Below are 25271 nucleotides of genomic sequence, written 5' to 3' on the forward strand. Positions count from 1 at the left end.
CAGGTCCTTGGCCTCTTTGTGGGGTGGGAAAAGAAGCTTTCATCTCCCACATTGACTTTATTTCCCCATCCCTACCCTGCTGGAGGACCCCAGGGGTTCAGGCTGGGCTCTGCTTCTGGAAATGATGGGGGGGAAACCAAGGGCCAAATGGGTTTTACATGGTCTCAAGGTGGACATAGAATCATACAATGACAGAAAGGTTTGGATTGGAGGGATCTTAAAGACCATCTAGTTCCAACCCCCCTCCCACAGGCATGGACACCTTCCACTAGACCAGGTTGCTCAAAGCCCCATCCAACCTGGCCTTGAACACTGCCAGGGAGGGGGCAGCCACAGCTTCTCTGGGCAACCTGGGCCAGGGTCTCACCACCCTCACAGGAAAGAATTTCTTCCTAAAATCTAATCTAAATCTCCCCTCTTTCAGTTTAAAACCGTTCCCCCTTGTCCTGTCACTCCATGCCCTTGTAAAAGGTCCCTCCCCATAGTTCCTGTAGGCCCCTACAGACACAGGCAGACAGACACGGCTCCCAGCCTCAGCCACACCCCGTGGGGCTGCCTGTGCCCCACAAACACCAGCCATGGCCCCGAGCTGCCCCACACCTCCCCTGACCCACTGCGTTGGGGCTCAGCTCTATTGGGGGGGCTCCTATTCGGGGCACGGAGGGCGATGAGCCACGGAGAGGGATGGAGCCAAGGCACCACTGGGGTTGAGCAGACCCCAAATGTCCCCTGTCCCAGAGCCCTATGGGGGAAGGTGCTGGGGTGGAGGGGAGTCCATGTAGCATCCCACCATCCCCAGGCAGGGACATGGCGTGACCGGGCAGAGCCCTGTCCTGGGGGGGGGTGGCGAGGGAAGAGTTAAAGGGAAGGCAGCAGATCCTCCCTCCATCCTTCCCTTCCTCGCTGTTAGGCTGCTGCTTTGACAGGGGGTGGGGACCGGGGCTGGCCGCCGTTTGCCGCAAGAAGGGGGGGGGAAACGTGGCTGCGAGTGTGGGTTTGGGGCGGGGGGGTGTGTGTGTGTTGGTGACATATGACAACATGAGATGAGACCCCTCGGACGGGAGCGGCCACCCGGCTGCGCAGCCAACAGCGCTTGATGCCCAGCGCGGTCCCTGCCCATCGCCCCCAGCATCCCTGCCAAGAGTAAGGCTCGGGGTGGGAAGGGACTGGGAGGAACTGGAAGCGGTGCTGGTGCTGGGGGGGTGTCATGGGATGGGGTGAAGAGGGGTGACAAGGAGGGGGGGGTCACTGGAGGGTGGGAGTGATGTGAGGTGCAGAGAGCAAGGGAGGGGGGACGTGATGCTGGAGCTTGGCTCGTCTGAAGCACCCACCCAGATGTAATTTGGAGGGGGGGGGGGAATTTTGGGGAGGGGGTTGAGGGTGGAGGATGGGCTGCCAGCACGGATTTCTGGTGTGATGGAGGGGAGGGAGGCTTGGCTGTGCCTCGGAGTCGCAGCTGCCTGGATTTGGCCCCGCGGGGCCGGTTGGATATGACAGCACCCAAAAACAGAGGCGGGGGGATAGACCTGTAGCCAGTGCCCGGCGGGATCAGATCATCCCGCCCCCCCCCCAGCCCCTTCCTCAGCTGCTTTGATGTATTTCTGCATTTCTTGGGGAGCGATGGCAGGGAGGGGAGCGGTGGCTGGGCTCGAGGGTTGGATCTGAGCAAAGGAGGTTGCTGGCGGCCGAGTGATTAACGTGCAGTTGCTGGGAATTATGTCATCTGCCTCGGCGCTGGGTGGCCCTCGCCCAGCAGCGGTGGGGAGGGAGGGAGGGAGGACGTGGGGGGACGTCACGTCATGGGGGTCCCTGCTTGGGAACCTCACCCAAGGAGGCACCGATGCCTCCCCGGCTTTGCGAGGACGCGGGCATCGTGCCTTCCCCCCACCCATGGTGACCCCCAAGCCATGGGTGCACGCTGGCAGGGCTGTGGGTGCAAACCCACCCCGCTGCCCTCTGCTCCCCGGGGTGCCCACGGGCTCCATCCCCACACGGCAGAGGAGCGAGTTGCTGCTCTGCCCCATGGCTCGTCCCGCTCGCTGGCCCCGCAGATGGGTTTGGAGCAGCCGGAGAGGGTCTTGTGGTGAAGGAAGGAGAGCAGGGCTGGAGCTGCTGCACTGCAGCAGAGAGCCCCAGGCGGGGATGCGGGTGTGCCCGAGGGGAGGGCACGGACCCCCTCTGCCACCCCTGTCGCTCCTCAGAGCCAAGGCAGGACCCTGGGGACCTGTGGCTGCAAGTGGCCCCCCCCAGGCTGGCCTGTCCCTCTGCTCCGGAGGAGAGGGTTGGGCTGCTGGATGCTCCACAGCCTCCTGAGCATCCCCTGAGCATCCCCTGAGAAACCCCCTGAGCATCCCCTGAGCACACCCAGACCATCCCCTGAGCATCCCCTGAGCACACCCAGACCATCCCCTGAGCACCCCCAGAGTATCCCCTGAGCATCGCCTGAGCATCCCCCGAGCATCGCCCTGAGCATCCCCAGAGCATCCCCCTGAGAATCCCCCCGAGCACCCCCTGAGAATCCCCCTGAGCATCCCCCGAGCACCCCCTGACCATCCCTCTGAGCATCCCCCTGAGCACCCCTTAAGCACACCCTGAGCACCCCCTGACCATCCCCCAAGCATCCCCTGAGCACCCCCTGAGCATCCCCCGAGCATCCCCTGAGTATCCCCCTGAGCACCCACTGAGCACCCCCTGACCACCCCCTGACATCCCCAGCCTCTTCCCTGCGCATGTGGGGAGCTGGGGAAGGAGGGCAAGGCCTGCCCGCTGGGCCAGGCATGGGTCCCCACTGCACATCGACACCCTCTTCCCTCTGCTCTGCACCATCTGCAGCCCCATACAGCCCCATGCAGCCCCATACAACCCCTTGCAGCCCCGTGCAGCCCCATACAACCCCGTGCAGCCCCGTGCAGCCCCGTGCACCCCCCAGGCAGAGGGCCAGGGAGGGACAGGAGCAGGCAGATGCAAGCAGGAGGGCTGCAGGGAGACACGGAGCAGAGGCAGGAGGGGTGAGCAGATGCTGTAGTGGGGTTGTGCAGGCATTTTTCTGCCCTATATCGTGGTACATGAGAGGGATGATGGCAACAGCTTCTTTAATTCCAGCTGGGAGCCAGTGGGTGTAATTCAAGCCTGGGGATGCCACCTGCCCCACAGGATAACCTCTGGCAACTCCCTTCGCTCCTCCGTGCTCTGCTTTCAACACCCTCCAGCACGTCTCATCCACAAACCCGCTCCTTGGGCAGCGGATTGTGCCAGCAGCTGAGCCCTCGAGGGAGCTGCTGGCATTAAAGGAGGGTGCAGGATCTCAAAGCACCCCCCGGTCTCGAGCAGCCAGGGCTGGGAGGCTTCTCCATCACGTGCGGTGCGTTCCCCCGTCCCCTCTCCACGGTTTGTTTACGCGGCCCCGGTTGGAGCGGCGATCTGCCGTGGCTATATATAGCACGCGATGCTGTCATCCCAGTTCAGCCCGGCTGGGGAATTTATTTTCTGCAAAGGTTGGGAGGCGAATGGGCTGAAAACAGGCGTGGAAATGCCAGAGCAGTGGGATTCCCCATCTGCGGGGTCCAGGCTCCGGCATGGGAACTGGGCACATTGTCCTGAGCGTTGGCCTTGCAATGACAATGGGGCAGAGGAGGAATGTGTGGAGGGGCTGAAATTTCCCCCGTTGGATCCCTGCTGTGGGGGTGGGCATTTAAAAAGTGGTGCAGCAGTGTGAGTGGCTGCATGAGCTCCATGCAAGGGTGAGGGTCACCTCTCCTTGAGCTGGTCTTTGCTGGGTCACTGGGTTGATGTCCTCAGGGACCAACCCTCAGCCCCCAGATCCAAGAGGAGGAGGTAGAAAAGCATTTGAAAGTCCAACATCTGTCAATCAATCAGTCAGTCAGGTTGGAAGAGACCTCTGGGATCATCGAGTCCAACCATTGCCCTGACACCACCATGGCAACTAGACCATGGCACTAAGTGCCATGTCCAGGCTTTTCTTAAACACCTCCAGAGATGGTGACTCCACCACCTCCCTGGGCAGCCCCTTCCAATGGCTAATGACCCTTGCTGAGAAGAAATTCTTCCTGATGTCCAACCTGAACCTCCCCTGGCGAAGCTTGAGGCTGTGTCCTCTTGTCCTAGCGCTAGTTGCCTGGGAGAAGAGGCCGACTCCCACTCTGCTACAACCTCCCTTCAGGTAGTTGTAGACTGCACTAAGGTCACCTCTGAGCCTCCTCTTCTCCAGGCTAAACAACGCCCAGCTCCCTCAGCCATTCCTCATAGGTCAGACCCTCCAGACCCTTCCCCACCTTGGTCGCCCTCCTCTGGGCTCATTCCAACACCTCAACATTTTCTCTGGTTGCAGGAGCCTCGATATCTGGGAGACAGCAGCAGCTTGTCCTGCCAGAGGTGGGACTGGGAGAGCCCCAGCCTCCACGGGGGCTGCAGCATCAGCCCCGGGCACCCCCTGCAGCATCCATGGCAGGGGCATCACCATGTCATGGTGCACGACGAGGGCATCTCTCCCTTGCCATCCCTCCTTGGAGCAGGAGAGCCAGTCTCCTGCCTTGCAAAGAAAAGGCAGATGGGAAGGCTGGTTTCCAAATGCACAGTGGAAACCACGTTGCATCAGCAATCACAGGCACTCAGTCTGGAGCAGGAATCTGGATAAACCGGGCTGCAAAAAGTTTCTGAAGGGAGTCATGTCCCAATGGGGAAGCTTAAGAGTTAAGAGGGTGTTGCTGGAGCTGTCACAGGGCTTAAAATCTGCTTTCTCGTGAGGGGGAACTGAGCACACCAAGGAAAGCTCAGCCATGCCCGGGGCTGTCAGAGAAATCCAGCAAACAAAGGGTGAAACGAGGAGATTTCTTGTTTCCCTTCGCCGAGGATCTTTCCCCATTAGTCATTCTTGTCACAGGAGCTGGCAAACACGATTATTATTTGAAGGATCTGAAAGTGAAATGGAGCCAAGCATCCAGGAGCCCAGACGTCCCTGCCCCGCGGGCTGGGGGGAGCGGGCAGGGACCCCTCCAGCCCCTCTGGCTCACCCACACTTCTCCTCTGTGGGTAAAACCTTTATAGCCCATGTTGGGTCGCTGCATTTCTCCTTTGGTTGGGCTTTCCCCGGCCTGGGAGTCCTTTCCTTGCAGGACACAGTGGCACCAGGACACATAGGTAGGCTGTGACACTCCACCCTGTGGTGGTCTGAGTGCTTTGAGACCTTGCAACAAGCCGGGTGGTTCCTGGCAGGGAGCAACGTGCACCCAAAACTCAGCTCTCCCATCATCCTGTGGCCCCAGGCACCGTTGTGGGGGGAAAGGATTAGGGGACATCCTCCATTTTTTGGAAGCCAGGGACTGGACTTTTGCCTTTTCCCCCTGTTCCTGTGGGAGCGCCTCTTGGTGGGGCAGTGGGTGAGAAGGACATCTCTTCTGAGACCCTCACAGTGGTGGTCCCAGAGCAGCAGGAGACCAGGCAGGGAGAGCACAGCCAGGAGGATGTTCACCTTCCCGGGGGCAAGAAGGTCCACGTAGCTCCTTAAACAGCCAGGAAACAAACACAAGCATTAAAGAAGCCATCAGGAAAGAGGGAGTTGGCTTATGCCTTATAACCCAGGGCTGGCTGGAGCCAAGAGCTCTCCTGGCAGAGGGAGTTGAAAGTCCCCTTGACCCAGTGAAGGAGCTACAGAAGCTCCTGCTTCATCTCAGCGGAGCTGCTGCAAGGCTTGAAATCAGGCTCCCCATGATCTTTGCTGAGTTTCCCCCTTGGAAAATTGTTTTTGCAATTGATATGTTGGTTTTATCAGGCTCCTGGGCCAGAAGGATGGGTTTTGTCTGAGCCTTGCTGGAGTTTGACCCAAGATGAGACCAGGTGGCAAGGTCTCTGCCTTCCCCCTCCTCCCCACTGACCACTGCACCTTCCTTCTTACGTGTGTGGATTGAGTGTCAGGATGGTCACAAGGGCTGGAAAAGGTTTGGGTTTTCCTTTGGATGAAAGCACGGGGAGTTGTGGGATAATGCGACTCCAGCAGCTGGAGCTTCCCTGGAGCATGTAGACCATGGGCAGCTCTTGTGCGCAGAAGAATCCAGGATGGCTACACCTACAGCAGCTTGGGCTAGCTGAGACATCAGAGAAACTCTCCTGGTCTCCAGCAGTTGGTAGCTCAGGGATTTATTCAATGATCTGAGCTTTCCCTTTTGCTCCATGATTTTTTTCCGGTTGCTTTCTGAGCCCCCCCATGCCCTTTAGCATCCTCTGGCATCCTCACCGCTCCCACCACCCAGCCAACAGCCACCTCCAGCCTTTCGGTCCTCAACTAGCCCCAGCGGGTGCTGCCAGAGTCCGAACTGCAACATTGATCAATGCAAAAGGAACTCACACGCCTCATCCTCACACCAGTCTGGAGACAAGCTCTTCCTTTTGGGTCCGGATCCTGGTCGCGGGCCAGCGAGATGCTTCGGGTTTAGATAGATGTAAGAGAGCCCATTCTCGTTGTAGGAAGCTCAGAAGAAAGAAGATCATATTATTAACACATGCCGCTCTTCACACAAACAAACTCACAAATATTTAGCAGCTGGAGAAACACACGGGCTCGGAAGTTGCCAAGTAACATAACAAGAGACGCTTTTAAATAAATATATGTGCGTCTGCGGGTGACGAATTAACCCAATCCCTTGGTATGTGGCCCGAAGACGTGTTTTCCTCTGGAAGCCCAGCACCAGTAATGATAATAATGATCCAAGCCAGGAAATAAACCTGGGATAAGCAGCTTCTGACCGTGTGTTCAGCACCCAGTGAATCCCAGGGGCAGCTGGTTCCCTGCGAGGAAGGTCCGCAGGCAGAGCAATGCCCATCAGATCCACGTCTGCCAGGGAGAAATCAGGAAGGAGGATGGGGTGGGGTTTTTATCTTGGAGGAGAGGCGAGAGCAAGCCCAGTGCACTTGGTTGGGTTTCCTCCTGCATTGATGCACCTCTCCTATATACCTACAGGACCCAGCTGAGGGAGCTGGGGTTGTTTAGCCTGGAGAAGAGGAGGCTCAGAGGTGACCTTAGTGCAGTCTACAACTACCTGAAGGGAGGTTGTAGTGCAGTGGGAGTCGGCCTCTTCTCCCAGGCAACTAGCGCTAGGACAAGAGGACACAGCCTCAAGCTTCGCCAGGGGAGGGTCAGGTTGGACATTAGGAAGCATTTCTTCTCAGCAAGGGTCATTAGCCATTGGAAGGGGCTGCCCAGGGAGGTGGTGGAGTCACCATCTCTGGAGGTGTTTAAGAAAAGCCTGGACATGGCCCTTAGTGCCATGGTCTAGTTGACATGGTGGTGTCAGGGCAATGGTTGGACTCGATGATCCCAGAGGGCTCTTCCAACCTGGTTGATTCTGTGATTCTGTGATTCTGTGACCGCTCTTCTCTATAGGCTCAGGTTTTCAAGGTACCTTGTTGTAGACCCTATATCACCCAGTGATTCTCCACATTTCCTTCACCTCTGCCCATCCTATGAAATGAACCAACCCATGGCTTCCCTTCAGCCCCAAGGCCAAGCAGGAGGGCACACCGGACCTCTTCCTCTCCAAACTAGGTGGCTATGTCCCATAAATCCAGAGGGAATATCGCTTGCCCCAGCCTGTCCAGGCATGGTCTGCACTCTCCAGGGTTTTCCTGTTTTCCTGTCACTAAATCCTGCTAAATCCTTGCTGTGAGGCCAGTTTGCAAGTTTTGAGGGGTTATTAGGGGAGTAAGTGCTGCCAGAGGAGACAAGGTAGATTTGCAGATGAACGGAGATCTCTCACCCGGTTCATCCTTCCATGGGGAAGCCCTGGTGTGTGGGAGTGGGGTTTGGTGGAGATGTTCCCATAGAAGTCCACCATCTCCTCCCCACCATCACTGGAGAGCATGGCCAGAGGGTTTTGTAAGAGGGTTGTCTTTTTGGGGCCGCTTTGGTCTTTTTGCTTGAACCACAGCACGAAGAGAGGCTCCCTGGGCATCAAACTGGTAGGCCAAGTCAACTGGGTGAGCATCCCCAGCTGCATGGTTTTGGGGAGGATGGACCCTGCCCACCGTTGGTGTGCCCAGGGTAAGGGGGGCAAGAGGAGACAGAGAGGCCAAAGTGATGTTGGCGGGTGTTGCCCAAAGAGGTTGTAGATGCCCCGTCCCTGGAAATATTCAAGGCTGAGAGCTCCTCCCCAAGCTCACGGCCATCGCAGCGCCCTGCAGACATGCGCCAGAGATGATGCGCAAGGGGAGGTCAGAGCTTTTATTAGCCCAGCTGCTGGAGCTGGAAAAAACAGACCAGCTTTCGGGCACAGGAGCTCATCTCCTTGTCCCTGCTTTCTAATTATATCAGTTGATCTAGTACAAGCTCGTTCCACTCCCCATGGACTGTTGCCTTCATTACATCCCCAGCTCTGCCCTTCACAAGCACTTGGAGTAACAGCCGAGCCATCCCACCTGAGATGCTGGGGATGGGAGGACCAGCCATCCCACCTCAGATGTTTCCCTGCAGTGGCGTCTTCTGCCTCCAGCGAGGCAAGGAATTGCAAGGGGACAAGGGACAGGGACATGTTGGTGTTTGTTTTGGCCAGACCGTGCCTCTTGCCCTGCTGTTGTCTACCCGGGGTGATTGCTCCCAGCAGTGGGGTGGAAAGCCAGGAAGGGCTGTCCCTGTAATGGGGGGCAGCTCAGATGGCTCCTCAGGGTGGCTCAGAGAGGCCAGGACAGAAAGGAGAGGATAAAAACATCCCCAAAACCATCAGGGATGCTGGGCTGAGATGGGCAGAGCTGCACCCCCACGACCCCCTGCACCGCACAGAGCGGCTCCCCTGCTCCCACAGCTTTCCTCCCCAGGCACCGTGGTCCTGCTCTCCCTGTCCAGAGCAGGGGGGCTCTGGGAAAGACCAGGACCTATTCCAGGCTCAAATTTCTCCCTCCTCAAATAAATACATTTCTCAAAAGGCCTCTAGGAGAAGCCACAGTTCCACCCAGTTTCAGCTCAGCAAGGGCACAAATACCCATCTCCAGGAGCAAGCTGAACGCAGCCCATAAAGCGCGGCTCTCGTGCCAGCCTCAGGGAGACCCTGATGTTCTCCATGGCTTCCAGCTCCTCCTGTAATGCAAATAATAAATCACTGCTGCTCAGCTGGTCCCCCGCCAGCCGTTGCGCAGCAGGAGTTTGCTCTCCTCCTTCCTCCCATCTGCGGGCTGCTGCGCTCTTCCTCCCGGCTGCTGCACTCTTTCTCCCTCGCAGTGGTTTTCCAAGCCAGGATGCAGTTCCCATTGCATTTGCAGACGGCAGGGGCTGATCTCTTGGAGGATCAGGATGTCCCCAACAGCCAAGAGTGGGTTCAGTGGTGTTGAGTCCCGAGTGGAAAGTTTGTTCTCTGTTTTGTGCTCTGCTACTGGCATTTCGCGTGGCCCCTGGCATGTTCCTTAACCCTGCAGTTAGTTTCCCCCTGTGCTCGGCACTGGTGAGGCCGCACCTCAAATCCTGGGTTCAGTTTTGGGCCCCTCGCTACAGGAAAGACACTGAGGTGCTGGAGCGAGTCCAGAGAAGGGCAATGGGTCTGGTGAAGGGTCTGGAGCACAAGTGTGATGAGGAGCAGCTGAGGGACCTGGGGGTGTTTAGCCTGGAGAAAAGGAGGCTGAGGGGAGACCTTCTCACTCTCTACAGCTGCCTGAAAGGAGGGTGTAGCGAGGGGGGTTGGTCTTTTCTCCCAGGTAACAAGTGATGGGATGAGAGGAAATGGCCTCAAGTTGTGCCAGGGGAGGTTTAGATTGGAGATCAGGGACAATGTCTTCCCCAAAAGTGTTGTCAAGCGCTGGCACAGGCTGCCCAGGGCAGTGGTGGAGTCCCCATCCCTGGAGGGATTTAAAAGCCGTGTAGATGTGGTGCTGAGGGACATGGGTTAGTGGTGGCCTTGGCAGTGCTGGGCTAATAGTTGGACTTGATGATCTTAAAGGTCCTTCCCAACCAAAATGATTCTGTGATTCTGTGATGTTAAAATGCAATCTTCTGGCTAAAGCAGTGACTGTGTGACCTGCACATGTTTGAGGCGTGTGATCCCCCACAAGCAATGACCAGTCTGTTTTCCAGCAGAGCCCAAACAAACTCATCTCACCCACGATCTGTGGCTCAGCAGGGCTGTGTGACACCGCCGCGACCAGCCAAACCACCCCACGGCCTGTTGACATTCCTCAGTGCCAGCCAAGGGCTTTGTCTTCCCCTCCATGCTCTCAGGGGCCCAAATTAGCTTTTAATAATAATGATACACACACACACACAAAAAAATCCCTGGGCAAACAATCCAGCCCAGGTGCCGGCCAGGACTGTAAACACTCCTGGAGGGGCACCAGGTGTGGTGCATTCCTGATAGCTGGAGAAGAAAGGAGGGATTATTTCCCTCTCACTCTGCAGCAGAGGACTCACCCCAGCTCCAAGCAGGGCTGGGTTGTGCCTGGCATCATGGGCGGTGGGTAGGTGGCTTTGGGAAGAGGTCCCTCAGCCAAGGCGTGAGCAAAGCTCCAGAGGTGATTAATGGTGGCGTTTCTTTGTTAAATGTGTGTTTCAGGTTCAGGGTTTCAGGTGATAAAAGGGATCTGTTTATTTTAAAAACAAGCCCTACAAGTCGCCCGAGCTCTCCCTGCGCAGCCTCCCTGTGCCACGAACGCCCACGCAGCCCGCGCAGCCACCTCGGCACCGGGTTGTGTGGATGCATCCACCACCCGGACGTTACTCCTTGAAGCTGGAAAACTTAATTGTTCCTTCTTTAATGATCTTTCCCATCAATCTGCTGATGTCTTTTCCCCTCCTCCCTAGCAGAGAAATCAAGGACAGGCAGGACACGGTGGTTCTGGCCCCAACCCTGGCTTTGGCCAGGACAGGAACCAGGGAAAACCCTTTTGCCACAGTTCCCCACCCTTGGCATGGGGGTGAAAAGCAATTTTGCACCCACAGAATCACAGAGTGGTTGGGGTTCAGGAAAGATGTTGAGGTGTTGGAGTGAGTCCAGAGGAGGGCGACCAAGCTGGTGAAGGGTCTGGAGGGTCTGACCTACGAGGAACGGCTGAGGGAGCTGGGGGTGTTTAGCCTGGAGAAGAGGAGGCTCAGAGGTGACCTTAGTGCAGTCTACAACTACCTGAAGGGAGGTTGTAGTGGAGTGGGAGTCGGCCTCTTCTCCCAGGCAACTAGCGATAGGACAAGAGGACACAGCCACAAGCTTCGCCAGGGGAGGTTCAGGTTGGACATTAGGAAGCATTTCTTCTCAGCAAGGGTCATTAGACATTGGAAGGGGCTGCCCAGGGAGGTGGTGGAGTCACCATCTCTGGATGTGTTTAAGAAAAGACTGGACATGGCACTTAGTGCCCTGGTCTAGTTGACATGGTGGTGTCAGGAATGGTTGGACTCGATGAGCCCAGAGGTCTCTTCCAACCTGACTGATTCTGTGATTCTGTGGGTTGGAAGGGACCTCTGGAGATCATCTAGTCCACCCCCTGGCAAAGCAGGTTCCCCTAGAGTACATTGCCCAGGGCTGTGTCCAGGCGTTTTTTGAATATCTCCATAGATATTATGGGTTTTAAAACCCCTCCAGGGTTTTAAAGCTAGGCAGAGATTTGGGCTGCCGGATAACGTTTTGCTGGGCCAGCTGCTGTGATCAAACTAGGGCATCTGCCAGCTCCAGAGCCAGGCAGCAAAACTCCCCGCCCAAAAGTCCAGCAGAAGATGCCAACAGGCATCATTTTCCTCCGAGGGAGAGCACGCAGGGGATAACACCAGCCCCCCCCAGCACATCCCAGCGGGGGGCCATGTCTCTGTTTCATGCCCCACTGCGGGAAGGAGAATCCCTTCATTTCCTTCAGACACTTATCCTCTAAGGATCTTGATCCCAGGGGCGAGCAACACAAACACCCTTTAAATCCATCACAGTGGGTTTAGGGGAGGATTAGCCGATGACAGGCTTTACGCCGGTCTCCGGCTCCGGGTTGGAGCTGGTCCTGGAGCCCCACATCCCACCCTGGAAGCCCCATCCAGCTTCAGCCTTGCAATTTCTTCTCAGCAAGGGTCATTAGCCATTGCAAGGGGCTGCCCAGGGAGGTGGTGGAGTCACCATCTCTGGAGGTGTTTAAGAAAAGACTGGACATGGCACTTAGTGCCATGGTCTAGTTGACATGGTGGTGTCAGGGCAATGGTTGGACTTGATGACCCCAGAGGGCTCTTCCAACCTGATTGATTGATTGATTCCCCAAAGGAGATGCTTGCAGGCAGAAACGGAGCAAGCCCAACTCTAACTCCCACCAGGAGATCGATGCATCCCAAGCAAGCCCAGGCTGGCAACTCACTTCCAAAAGTGGCAATCAGTTTTAATTGTGGAGTTGGTTCTGGTGCGGGTCGAGGGTGCGGATGTGCGTTACCTCCTGCCCTCTGCCTGCACCGTGCCTGCGGCGGGGGAGGAGGGTTACAGAGCTCTTCCCAGGCTGTTTGACCCCACATTGCCCAGGAGGTGAGAACCCCCCCTGCTCCCCTGCTTTGGGGGCTTCCCTACAGAGGAGCCTGGATAGTTCCCCAGTGAAGCGCTGACTTCTCCTCACTCATCCTGACCTGGCTGGCTGGTGGGCATCGTCCCTCTCTCTCATCCCCTTCCTCTTTGCAAGCAATTACCTGGATCACTTTACTTTTCAACACCGTCCCTCCTTAATTTGTCCCAGCGATGGGGTTTTTTCCCCTTAGCTTCACTGCTACCCACTGTATCCCCTCTAACTCTTCCCATTTCCTCTCCCCGAGCGCTTTTCGGCTCCAACACCTCCTGCAGACCCTCCTGGTATGGCTTTACTCCAGCACAGGAAAGCTTCCATAATAGCTGTTGACACTGTAACTTCATTTGAATCGATCCTGTTTGCTAATTAGCTGATTGCAGTAATTGGCATGAATTACCTTGGGGGATTCTGCCTCCTTGGGGGTCGGCAGTGGCCGTTGTGTTGGGAATCGCAGCAGTGAGATGGCTTCTGCTCCAGAGCCACCTCTCACAGGTATCCCCGTGACTTGTAGAGATGCAGGGGAGTTACAAGAGGGGAACCGTAGCCTAGTACCGAGATTTTTAATTTCCAGAGTGCCTGAGAGGCACCAACACTTCAAGCGTATTCAGACTAGCTCCTATAGAGCCTAAAATGGATTAAAGTGCCTGTTTGCAGCACAAAGTGATGTGACACTTCGCTCTTCATGATGCAACTTCACATCTTCATAGAATCATCATAGAGTCACAGACTGGTTTTGGGTTGGAAGGGACCTTAAAGACCACCTAGTTCCAACCCCCCTCCCACAGGCAGGGACACCTTCCCCTAGACCAGGTTGCTCCAAGCCCCATCCAACCTGGCCTTGAACACTGCCAGGGAGGGGGCAGCCACAGGTTCTCTGGGCAACCTGGGCCAGGGTCTCACCACCCTCACAGCAAAGAATTTCTTAAGATCTCATCTCAATCTCCCCTCTTTCAGTTTCAAACCACTCCCCCTCGTCCTGTCACTCCATGCCCTTGTAAAAAGCCCCTCTCCTGCTTTCCTGTAGCCCCTTCAGGTACTGGAAGGTGCTAGAAGGTCTCCCCAGAGCCTTCTCTTCTCCAGGCTGAACAGCCTTATCTTCATGATGCGACTCTCCGCTCTTCCTCAAAATGCAACTGGAGATCACTCAAATATTGGGCTAAAGGTAAACCAGGGGAGGTAGTTTTTTCTCAGAGGGCACAATTCCCTTGCAAAATTCACTGCCAGGGAGGACAAAACACGAACAGGCTGAGTGAGGAGGGACCAGGCAGTGTCATGGAGAGTGAGTGCCCTCTGATGGCATCAAACCATTTGGGGGGTCCAAAGGCAACCTTGGGCATGACGTATCCCTGAAAAGCTCTGTGGCATGGGAGATACAGGGAATGATCAGTGAGTTTTCCCTCTTCCTAGTCCTTTTTTCTCTAAGCACCAGCTGCACAGGGAGGATGGAGACTGGGTGGACCTCCGTGGATCCCGGCTAGAAACACCCCTGTCCCAGCCCCCTTGGCACCCAACATCCATCACTTCACCGCTCCCCATCATACACTTTAATGATAACTCATACTCATTTTTTAACCAGAATAACCATGTCACTCCAAACCAAAGTGCCTCACACGAGCCTATTTCCATCTGTGAAGCTGCCTGGGTCATCTAATACAACCTGCCCCAAATGCAGTTGAATGCATCTGTTGACATGGTGGTGTCAGAGCAACGGTTGGACTCAATGATCCCAGAGGGCTCTTCCAACCTGATTGATTCTGTGATTCTGTAAAAAAAAAGCCCTATTTTGCACGAGCCGTCTATTTATATTGACAGCTTCCATTCCGCCAGTCCTGCATCACTTTCTGCCAGGCTGAGCTGCATCACTCCAGCTCTTCTTCTTTCCCCTTTTCTTGAGTATTGCCCTGCAATTATCATCCTTCCAGTCTTCTGGGATCACAGGGAAATCCCAGGACCTCTTAGAGAGGATGAGCAGCAGGCCACACCACTCCTCACCCTGCTTCTAGGGGACTCTTGGGACCAAATTAATCTGAGCCCACTGTTTAAAAATGTTTATCCCTAGGCCATGCTATTTAGTGTCTTCCTAGGTTACTAATGGACTAGAAAGCACTTTGTTGCCCCTCTGCAATATAAGAACATCAGCCTGCTTTTGCCAAAGCCAGAAGAGAAATTATTGAGTGTTTCTGCCTTTTCTCCCTTGTTATCAGCAATTTTCTGATCTCCAGCTTGGGGACAGGGAACGCTGCTGCAGCTCAGTTATTTCACTGCTCTTCGTTTTGCAAAATCAGAAGTTGCTTCCTCCCTATTGTCCATGAACCTCCAGCAGATACCTGATATGGCCAATGCTTGTGAAGAAGATTCATTCATTGAAAGCTGAATTGCAGAGTAATGCCATAACTTTCTTGAACCATAACACCAACAAGCTCTTGTCCTGACAGCCGGTGTTGGTTCTGCTGTATTTTGGGTGGAGAAAAGTCAGCCCAAGTGAAACTGGGGTTTCCAAGACCCTTTGACTCTCTGCCAGTGCTGCCAAAAGGCCAGATTGTTAGCCAGAGCTTTTATTCTTTATTTTAAGAGGGTGACATTATTAGCTGGGCATCCACTGGCTGAATAAACATGAACAGGTCTCAACCACATGTAATGCCATCAGTCACTGCCAGCGACCCCGGGTGCAGAATGCTGTCACCTTGCCATCTGTGTGGGTCACTTGTCCTCCTCTGAAATCACATAGGGGATCCATAGGGAGTTCCAGGGCCAAGTGTCACGGGCGCAGCAGATGGAACCCATCTCTGCAGCCAGGTTTGCAGGTCGGCATCACCCGAGGCTCCTGTTACCCTCTGCAACCATCTCTGATGCATTCTCAGCACTTGGCAGAGGTAGAAAGCAGGCAGTGGTGACTACTAAGGGAGAACCCAGGTCTGCACTATTTACCTGGTGGTTGAGTCTCCAAACACACAAGAAGCAGCTGGAGCCATCCATGAGGTCTCAGCAGCACAAGGGGCACGCTGGGACTTTGTGATGAATTGTGTTTGCTGCAGCAGAGCGGTGAAGACCCTGGCCAGGCACCAGCTGGCCAAGAGGTGGATACCCCATTTTTACCGCTGTGGAGGAGTTTTGCTGGTGGAGCTGCCGTTGAACAGCTCTGCGAAGGATGAGGGGCATGCGTGGGGGTGGCTGGCTCGTTTGATCTAAGGGAGGAGTTGGGTGAGGACATGGGACTCCTCAGAGAGAAACAGGCCCAGGCAGAGAGCAGCAGCAGTAGGAGAAGGCGATGCTTTTCCTCAACAAAGGCTTGCAAGGTTGGACACAATGAAATCCCCTCCTCCTTCTCTTACCCAAAAAAGCCGCAGCCCAAGAGGCATTCAATGCTGCCTTTGAATCCATTCAAAACACATCAGGGCCGAAGCTTTTTAATGCAGGAAAGAAAACAAGCCCAAAGACAAAAAGCTATTCTGGAGGAGGGGAGGGGAGGCGGCTCCCAAAATATCAATGACAACCCTTCCTTTAACCCCAGCTACAGCTGTGGGCTGGGTCTCTCTACACCAGCAGGACCTAGCAGGGTAGGAGAGGAGACCTTCTGCACCTTTCTCTTGATGGGAGAGGGCCCCGGTGATCAAACCATAGAGCTTTGGGCACATTGGGTTAGGACCATGAGGATCTGGGTGCTGGAGAGGGGGCATCTCTTGGTGGGAAGGGCTGAGCAGGACAGGATGGGCTCCTGCAAGGAGAGCGGAGTTGGCTGGCACCAAAGCTCACCAAGCTGTTTGCATCTGGCTCAAATACCATTAAACACAACATGGACCACCTCCTCTACCCCGTCTTCTGCAGTCACCATCTCTCTGGCCAACAGGACCTCAGGGCTGTGTGGGCTCAGCAGCTGCATTGCCCCTGGCTGTGATCCCAGTGGGGTGGCTGGAAGCAGCTGGACAGACTCCTGGTCCCCGTATTGCCAAAATAACTGGGGTTGTGTCTTTCCTACATTTCTGCTCTTTACCTGGAACCACTAAGTGAGGCTTTTTGAGAAGGGGCCTTCAAGCCATTCCTGTGTGGGGTTAAAGTGCTGGCACTCAGGAAGAGATGAGGAGGACTGCAAGCTGGAAGAGGGGGTGGATTTCAAACCAGAGACAGGTGAAATCCAGTTTGGTGGGAACAGACGCACACAAGTCCATTCCCACAAGTCTGCTGGGTGTCTTATTGCAGTGGAGGAGGGCACCTGCAGATATAGAAAACCCCACTGGTAGAGATGAACCCCTAAAGGGACCCCAGCAAATCCCTAGAGAAGGAGAAGAGAGCGAGGGCGCTCAGCCCACCCTCCTTTCAAGCCCACCTCTGCTGGGATGCAGACACATCTCCCCCGGTCCCTCTTAGCGCTGTCTCCCACCCCACTGCCCCTGCAGGCTTGGGAGGATGGGGCTGTCTCTCGGAGGATGGCCAAGGGTCACTCTGGAGACAAACGCATGGTCTGTTTGGAGCAGTGCAGATTTCCCCACAGCCCGTGACGTGTCTCAGGAATTTGTGGTCTGTGACGGGTGAGTCAATGTGAGTGGGAAAAGTCTGGCTATTTTTAAGACTACTGACATTTGAGGGTGTTTAACCCCTCTCCCTCCTCCCATGGCCGGCATCTCATCAGTGCCTCGCTTGGGGTGCAGCCACCTCAGATGGGGAGTGAAGTCAAAGATGTAGCTCAACATCCATCATCAATGCAACGCTGACATTAGCAAAAATGGTTCTTCAGAGATAGTGCCAGACTAGAAGCAGGCAAAAAAGACCCTTCCCAAGGCAAACAGGTGCCAGCCTCATAGGGTGGTGCTTCCCAGGATGAGGAGATGAAGGATGCAGGGTCTGGGTGACCGGGAAGAGGCTGTTAGGAGCCATGGAGATGAGGCAAGAAGCTGTGCACAGATGTTTCATCCAGGCTCTTCTTCAAGTGCTCAGAGGTCTGTCTGCACCAGGGTATTCCCCTACTAGGAACGCACTTGTACTGAGTTAAAAAGCTCCTCACCAAGTCAAGGAGAGCTTCTCCAGAGCTTTCACTTCTCCTGGTACTCGGACCCATTTGGCATCACGGCATAGTGTAGCCTTGTCCGCGTGTCTGTGTCCTCCTCTGAAGCTCAGTGTCCCCCGTGTCACCTGCGCTGCCTGACCTGGTGTCACTCCCGGGTTTGTGTGCTGGTGAGCCACCAGGTCCTGCACTTCTTGGCATCCCCTCCCCGGGAGTCAACACAGCCCGCTGACTCCTCCAGCTTATCTACCTGCTAGCGTGGCATCACAGGACTTGTCCAGCATCCAGCTGGACTCTGGAACAGCGTTGCCTCTGAGCCAAGCCACTCCTTGTTCTTGCCCCAGGGCAACTGCCGTTTGGATGGCCCATGATCTACCACACTGTGTTGCACGTGTCCTTATCAGGGGATTTGAGTCCTTAGCTCCTCCTCAGGGGCCAAACTGCCTTTTCCCAGGGATGCTCTTCCTTCCCACAGCATACCCAAAACATCAGCCACCATCTCCCCTTCCCACCATCCCACCTTCCTGCTGGAGATGAGTTTCTTGTCCTATCTTGCTCTCACATCTGCCCAGCCTGCTGCTCTCCTCTCCAGAGCTACATCCCCTCCTTCCCATCCTGCTCATACCCAGCCACGGCTGCCCTGGACTGAAACAAGAGAGTGAAGGTGTCCCCAACATCATGGAGCCTACATGCAGGATGGTCCTAGTGAAAAATTCACTTTGTATTTTCAGCGTGTGAGCAATTAAGCCAGGCAAGTGACACAAATTTTGCTACCTTCATGCCAGAGAATCTATCCTCAGCTTAGAAAATTTCCCAGTTTATTTTTCATTAGCAAAATATTAAGGTGTTTTGTATTGTTTCCATTTTTTTTTTTAGTATCACGCACACAAGACCCTCTGGATTATGATCATTTGGGTTTTCTTTCTCCAACCTGTTGCCTTCCTGGGACATGGTGGGGGCAGTTAGTGTTTTAGGCCACGAAGATGATTAAGGGGGTGGAACATCTCCCTTATGAGGAGAGGCTGAGGGAGCTGGGTCTCTTTAGCTTGGAGAAGAGGAGACTGAGGGGTGACCTCATTAATGTTTATAAATATGTAAAGGGCAAGTGTCATGAGGATGGAGCCAGGCTCTTCTCAGTGACATCCCTTGACAGGACAAGGGGCAATGGGTGCAAACTGGAACACAGGAGGTTCCACATAAATATGAGGAAAAAGTTCTTTACGGTGAGGGTGACTGAACACTGGCACAGGCTGCCCAGAGAGGTTGTGGAGTCTCCTTCTCTGGAGACATTCAAAACCCGCCTGGATGCGTTCCTGTGTGACATGATCTAGGTAATCCTGCTCCGGCAGGGGATTGGACTAGATGATCTTTCGAGGTCCCTTCCAATCCCGAACATTCTGTGATTCTGTGATTCTGCGATAGGGATGAAAATCAACACAAACAATGGGGAAGGACAGATAGAAAAGGGTCGGTTTGACAGCCTGCTTTATATTCCCTCAATACACTCCCAAATGTGACTCCTGTGCATTTTGCACAGGCTCGTGATGGATTTCTGGACCATGAACTTGTCAAGTTTCCCCTTGAACCCAGGTACTCACTAGCATCAACTACACCCCATAGCAGGGAGCTCCCCAGGCCAGCTACCAGTGCATGAGGAAGGGGTTTCCTCCTTTTCGTCCTGATTTCTTCCTTTACCTGCCTCCTGATGGTTTTTGGCTAAGTGTTCCTCCTTTCCACGCTGAAAAGGAGACAGACATCAACGTCTGTGTGTCACTTGGCCATGGCTGTGGTCCTGCTCCCAACTGCAAGCTGAGTGAAGCACTGCCTCACAGCCACCGGTGCTCTTGTAAAGCTTCACGGGGATGTCTGAGCAATTTGTCAGCACGGATTCATTTAAAAACCTACCGAGGAGAAATGCTGCAAATACTTCTGGTATTTGTACGGGCAGCTCCCGCGGCAGTCCCTGTCAGCAGCACAGGTGAGACAAACGGCGTGGGATTGCTCGCAGCCGAGACAAATTAATAAGGATGCTGTGTCGGGATGAATTCTGCCCCAAATATATGAAGTGTAAGCTTGTAACACATGCCAAGCTCCTCTGGAGCTTGTTTCACAAGTGCTTTCCATTTTACATGCACATCTGAGGCATCCTGCTGCCCCGAGCTCAAGGCAGGGCTGAGAAAAAAAAATGCAGGAATGGTGAGACCAGGTGTCGGTGCAACCTTCTCCCTTCGCACGTCTTTGCCCAGTACCAGCACAAAGCAGCGGGAGCCTTTAGAATCACAGAATCAGTTTGGTTGGAAAGAACCTTTAAGATCATCGAGTCCAACCGTTAACCCAGCACTGCCAAGGCCACCACTAACCCATGTCCCTCAGCACCACATCTACACGGCTTTTGAATCCCTCCAGGGATGGGGACTCCACCACCGCCCTGGGCAGCCTGTGCCAACGCGTGACAACCCTTTCAGTGAAGAAATTGTCCCTGATCTCCAACCTAAGCCTCCCCTGACACAACTTGAGGCCGTTTCCTCTCATCCCATCACTTGTTAGCTGGGAGAAGAGACTGACCCCCACCTCGCACCGGCTTGATGGGGTGTCCCAAGGCATTTTCTGAGGTTAGGAAGCCTTCCAGATGAGATGTGCCCAGGCAAAACAGACACGTGGTAAATGTGGTATTAGCAGTGCATGGCACAGGGTGAGGGGGAGGTAAGGAAATGGTGTGTCCATGCTTGGCTGAGCGATGCTGGTCCATCAGAGCCCTGAAAGACGATGTCGGGTTAGAGGTACACGCCATGTTGCTGGAGGAGCTTCTTTAGGGGAGATTTGGACGTATGTCCTCATGTTGCATTTGCAGCAAACCTGCCAGCACTTTCCAGTGCTCTCAGGAGGTTTATGAGCAAATGGAAAAAAAGGAGGAAACCGAAACTGCACCTTATTCGTTCTCCATCCCTCCCCCAAGGCTTGCTGCTGTGTCCTTTGTGCTGCTAGACCCCATGAAAGGACAGCTGCCCTCGGAGAGCAGAGCCTTGTCCCGTGGCCATCTCCAGCTCCATGAGCAAGACAGAGCACATGAAAAGCCCTCCATCAAATCAAGTCATTCGCAACCTCTGCATCTATTTTAAGGCATTGTTTTCCTTTTGCAGAGGATCGGGAGGGATGGGAGAAGCATTCAAAGCCCAAAGCTGGTTCTGAAGTCCAAAGCTGGGCAAGCAAAAGAGTTTGTTTAATATGATGGAGCAGAGAGCCCAGAATCCTGTGAGAACAACACCTTCCTGCAAACCAGGTCATTTATTGTGAAAAATAGCTTCCCAAGGTTCAGAGCACCAGGGTAGAAATCAAAGAGCATTTGAAGGATGAGGGAAAGCCAAGCCCTGGCTTTGCCGTTCCTGCCCTCCTGCTGGATCCCCACCAGCCCAGCAGACACCAAGGGAGACCGCAAAAATATTTCACTCTTTGCACACCACTTCAAAACCTCAGAGCCACCCTTTCCATGGGGACTCGGGTCAGCTGCCACACTAAACTCCAAATATTTTCCTAGCTAGCAAATAAAAAAAATCTGTATATCCGTGTCTAGCTCTATAGCCAATGTACACGAAGTGATAAAACCCCTGGCACATATCTTGCAAGAGCTAATTATAGGATTTGGAAGCTAACGTGATAATATTTTCTTTAGATGTGTGGTGAGATGTAATTACTTCTCCGGAGATGCCAGCCGCAGATGACGCAAGATGCCCTTATGTAATCAGCTTTTATTATGCAGTTATGGAAATTTTCCCTCTCTGGCCCATCCCGTACTTTCCCCCACCTCCTTCTTTTCGTTTTTCACTCTAAATTCTCCATGGCTTATTCAGAAGGTGGTGGGGTGAGGTCAGTAGGCCAACTGGACAGTAAGCAGGAGGGCAGTTTTGTAGAAAGCCCGTTTCTGGGTTTCCCCATCCACCTTGTCAACGGAGGAGTAAAAGGAGTTAATGGCTTTGCATCTGCTCCGTTGGCTTCAGCAGGGCTGGGAAAAGGCCCCTCTCCACCTTTCCGCCTGATGGACTGGAAGGGGGTCACGTTGGAGCCAGGTCTCCCTCCAGCTCTGGCATCTACTGTGGCTTGGACGTCAGTGGATGCTGGGCAGCCATCTGCTCCATCCAGCATGCTGTGGAGGAGCACCTGCACAAAGACCCCCTGCCCCCTCCCCGAGAAGGGGCTGGGGGATGCCGAGGCTACAATTAAACTACAGGAGAAAGCCGGTTTGTCATTGCAGGTACAAAGGCTTGGTGGGATGCAAACACTTCAGTTGCTCTGAAGGTTGCTCCAGGGTGCACAAAGATCTCCCAGGTGACCCACAAAGTCACTTCTGCCAGGGTGAAATCACAGCATGATCATCAGTTTCCAGCCAAAAATGCTTCCAAACCAGAGTGATTTTTGCCTCTGGATCCTTTCGGAGATTTTGGGGTTTATTGCTTCAAATTCCGTCTGTCCCACTGCCTTTCTCCTGTGTCTGGACAGGCAACAGAGGTCAGAGACATGGGTGCCTCCAGGACGTAGGCTTCCTCCACCACCAGTGCTGGTCAAAGTGGACACAGTCCCCTGACATGACCAGTAAACCACACCTTGATTGCAAATATTCAGGAGAAAAGGTTGATAAACATCCTGGAGGCATCACCCTGTACCTGCAGTACGTATTACAGCTGTGCACCCTTCTGCTCCTACCCTCTTCCATCCCACTTGCCTGGTCAAACCTGGGTCCTTTCTTGATGTGTTTTAGGACTAATACATGGTAAGGAGAGGTGATTCCTAACTCTGGGCCATCCTGCCACCAGCTGAGGTTGCACATCTGGGTCACGGAGACCTTTCCTCCTCGGCACAGCATCCAAGCCAGTGCATGGCTTGAGGAGGACGAGCCTGATGATTAAGCCACCCTGAATCCTTCAGTGACTGGGAAGCAGACCCCAGGAAATGTTTAGAGAGCTGAGACAGGGGAAATTGGCCATGCACGGTCTAAAGAAAAGGAAGCAAGAGAGTTGGGAGCGAAGACAAAGCCACCGGTTCACCCACTATGGAAACTTGTTTCCAGACAAGTTGTGGTCCAGAGCCAGCAACTGCAGAGGAATTTCTCTTTAGGGTAGGGAATATCCGTGTTTCTCCGAGGACAAGGAAGCCATGGGGAAGGCAATAACTGGGAGATCTTTTTGTTGTACTCAGGTCATTTATTAACTACAAACTGTAAGGTCCCACCAGAGCCCAGGGCCATCAGATCATGGATTTAGATGGTATTTCAGCCCATGCCCACCTTCAGTCAGCCAAATCCCTCCCTGTGGTCTGTGGACTGTGTTGGCTGGGTCCTTCTGGACTGGAAACCTTGGGTCCCATATAGAGAAGCTTGGTAGGCACCATAGAGGTGCTCCAGGCTTCCTGCTTGGTCCTCTACCACTCCTCCAGAAGCTACTTCTTCACAGGGCTTGAGAGGTTGGTCAGGATGGAGTGGGTGGACAGGGACAGAGCGGGTGGACAAGCCATCATCATACACACACCTTACATCTGCTGAGGATCTAGTCCTAACGTTCCTCATTACCTTGCACCCTGAGCCAAGGGAGCTGTGTTGAATCCTTGAACCTTGATACGGACAGAAATGGCACTTTCAAACAGGGTAAGTGCTGACCTGGTGATTTCAGTGAAAACTTATCCCTCCTGGTGGGCAATTTACTTTGCTCCAATTTATTTTTAGCAGACTTGGTCTGCTGCTTTGGGACTGTGAAGGGGAGGTTTGCTTCCTTCATTCAAGATAACCACCCAAGGATGTTTAAGCAAGCTTCTCTGGTCTAGAAATTGGTTGGGAAACCTGGTAAGGCCTGACTTTCTCAAGGAGTATTGGCCACTGCCTGTTGGAGATCTTGCCACCATTGCTGCTTCTCTTGCTTCAGACAAGGTGCGAAGTGAGAGCAGGGAGAACAGACAATGTTGCTCCCCCTCCCCTTTTTTTTTTCAGCTCATAAGTATTACATGAAGGTCTTGGCCAGCATTAATACAGTTTGAGCTCCTGTGAAAGAAACAGGCTCCCTCCTCCCTCATGGAGGCTGTGTGGTTGGAAGGGTTGGTGAACAAAACCCCGCTCCACTCATTCCTCTCATTAGCTGCAGGAAGGAGGGTGGTCATTTAATGTGCATTTCTTCAGTCACAACGAGCAGGCACAGGACAGGAGTGCCAATGTGGTTAGGACTGGATTTTACAGAGCATCACACGTTCCCTCCATGCAGCTCAGACCTGACCTACAGAGCATGGCCAAGCCACCACGCCAGAGCACCCCAGCACACATGCCGGCCTTTCAGCGCCCGCAGCTGGAGATGCAGGATGCTCCCCTGATTTACAGAAGACCTCGGCGATGCACCAGCTTGAGGCTTGCCAGCGCTGCAGAGGCTTTGTCTGCCCTGTGTCGATACAGGAGGAGACAGCTTATACCAGCAGGGATGTTTTTGCCAGAATAGGAAACCATCTCTCTGGATGACACAAACCAGAGTCTTTTGGCTTGTTCGTGTTGCCTCAAGCTGAGTGGGCAGATGTTGTTGTTGACTGGAGATAAAAACTGTCGCCCATTGCAGCAGCTGGCATCAACCCAGCTTTGCAGTGCCAACCCAGCCTCGGGACCCCCCACCAGTCCCCTGTGGCAGCTTGGAGAAGGTCCCCTCCCATCCACAATTCTGTGTGGGTATGAAGGGACCTCACATGGGCTGAAATTATTCCACTTAAAGAGCAGAAACAACCTCTCTCAGCATTTTAACTTCCAGACCAGTGCAATTGCATCAGAGCAGCCAATGGCATCCTGGCCTCTATTAGGAACAGTGTAGCCAGCCGGCCTGGGGAAGTGATCGTCCCTCTGTACGCAGCACTGGTGAGGCCGCACCTTGAATCCTGTGTCCAGTTCTGGGCCCTGCACTTCAAGAAGGATGTTGAGGTGTTGGAGTGAGTCCAGAGGAGGGCGACCAAGCTGGGGAAGGGTCTGGAGGGTCTGACCTACGTGGAACGGCTGAGGGAGCTGGGGGTGTTTAGCCTGGAGAAGAGGAGGCTCAGAGGTGACCTTAGTGCAGTCTATAACTGCCTGAAGGGAGGTTGTAGTGAAGTGGGAGTCGGCCTCTTTTCCCAGGCAACTAGAGATAGGACAAGAGGACACAGCCTCAAGCTTTGCCAGGGGAGGTTCAGGTTGGACATTAGGAAGCATTTCTTCTCAGCAAGGATCATTAGACATTGGAAGGGGCTGCCCAGGGAGGTGGTGGAGTCACCATCTCTGGATGTGTTTAAGAAAAGCCTGGACATGGCACTTAGTGCCATGGTCTAGTTGCCATGGTGGTGTCAGGGCAATGGCTGGACTCGATGATCCCAGAGGGCTCTTCCAACCTGATTGACTCTGTGATTCTGTGATAATTGTGGCATCTCACTGTGCAAGTACTGATGCAGGTGAACCTCCAGGTACAGACAGGGCTTTTACATCACGTAAGCAGTCAACAGTCTCTTCTTATGTAAATAAATACTGGGTGTTCACGTGACATTTTCTTCCTGAGAGCTCAGCCACAGGGCTTGCTCAGGTTGTGCACACTGGTGGTAATTTTATCAGGTTTCCTACCAATAAGGTTGAATTTTCTGGCATGGCATAGCCATACCACCCTACCAGTAGCACACTGCCCATTTGGCGATGGTCCCCATGATCCCTGCAAGACACCCACAACCACCAGACAAAGCAGCATCTCTCCAGAAACATAGAGAATCCCTCGGATGTTCCACACCC

The 25271-nt window shown here is 54.1% G+C and overlaps 1 protein-coding gene across 1 annotated transcript in view; it reads left to right on the forward strand.

Moving 5' to 3' along the window:
- Positions 1 to 1038: 1038 nt before the first annotated feature.
- The window catches only part of LZTS3 (leucine zipper tumor suppressor family member 3), a 49225-nt gene continuing 24992 nt past the window's right edge, over positions 1039 to 25271 (forward strand). The window contains exon 1 of the mRNA XM_068403878.1: positions 1039 to 1143. The gene's annotated coding sequence lies outside the window, so the exon portion shown is untranslated. The remainder of the gene's footprint in view (positions 1144 to 25271) is intronic.

This window comes from Nyctibius grandis, chromosome 6 (genome assembly GCF_013368605.1).
Source record: "Nyctibius grandis isolate bNycGra1 chromosome 6, bNycGra1.pri, whole genome shotgun sequence".
NCBI classification, from domain to species: domain Eukaryota; kingdom Metazoa; phylum Chordata; class Aves; order Nyctibiiformes; family Nyctibiidae; genus Nyctibius; species Nyctibius grandis.